This window comes from Myotis brandtii, unplaced genomic scaffold (assembly GCF_000412655.1).
Source record: "Myotis brandtii unplaced genomic scaffold, ASM41265v1 scaffold1734, whole genome shotgun sequence".
In the NCBI taxonomy this organism is placed as follows: Eukaryota; Metazoa; Chordata; class Mammalia; order Chiroptera; family Vespertilionidae; genus Myotis; species Myotis brandtii.
Genome location: NW_005356405.1, coordinates 214695 through 216015, shown reverse-complemented (window position 1 = coordinate 216015; position 1321 = coordinate 214695).

Sequence of the window (1321 nt, the reverse complement as noted above, 5' to 3'; positions counted from 1 at the left end):
GTGCAGGAGGCAGCCGATCAATGATTCTCTCTCATCATTGATGTTTCTATCTCTCTCTCCCTCTCCCTTCCTCTCTGAAATCAATAGAAATATATTTTTAAAAAATATCTAGGGATTAAAAGAAAAAGCCTAACAAGCTGTAGTTCTATTATGTCTATCAGGGGATCAAGAGAAGTAGTCAATAGTTTGAATTAAAATGCCCCTTATTTTATGAGGCCCACTCATAAGACTGGATTTGACACTAATGTGTGTATTCTAACAAATATAACTATGAGTGCACAGGTTACTATCAGGATAATTATGTTCTATAAGTATTAATGACTATTTTGCATGATCATCAATGGAAATTATTTTAATTGTTTTCATAGCATAATCACCCCTTACCTATTCTAGTAAATATCTATTTACTATATTTCTGATGGTTATTTAGGAATGCCGTTGTAGTAATCTATCACTAGACAAATACTAAATGTTTTATCATGTATTAGTATAGTCTTATCTAAATATAAAGGGTCAATAATGCTGTTTTGGAGGGTAGGTAAAGAATCCCTTAGGTTTCACTATTTTCATTATTCACATTCAGGAGAATGTAATTTTTAAACCACTTTAAAGATATGACAGACATACAAAAAAGCTGAATATGTTTAATGTATGCAATAAACATATTCATCACACCCCCCCCCCAAAGTTTCTCTTGCCTTCTTTATTTAGTATTACTGGTTTCTTTTGTGATAGGGACACTTAACATAAATTCTACCCACTTAGCAAACTTTTAAGTATAGAATAGAGTATTGTTAACTATAGGCACTATGCTATACAATAGATATATAGGACTTATTCATATTGCAAAACTGAAACTTACTACCCTTTGAGAAATACCTCCGTTTTACTCTCCCCCAAGTCCGTGTTAGCCACCATTTTACTTTCTGTTTCTATAAGTTTAACTATTTTAGATTTCTCATATAAGTGTATCATGTAATATTTCTCCTTCTGTGTGTGGCTTATTTTACATAACACAATGTGCACCAGGTTCATCCATATTGTCACAAATATCAGGATTTCCTTCTTTTTAAAGACTAAATAATATTTATTTTATGTCAATACCACATTTTCTCTAACCATTCATCCATCAAATGGTTGTTTCCAGGTCTTGCCTATTATGAATAATGCTGTCAGAAACACAGAAGCACAGATTGTCACTTTGAGGTGCTTATTTCAATTCCTTAGAATATATAACTAGAACTAGAATTGCTATACCACCTGGTAGTTCAACTTTTAATTTCTTAAGGACCCTCCATTGTGGATGCATAAATTACATCCC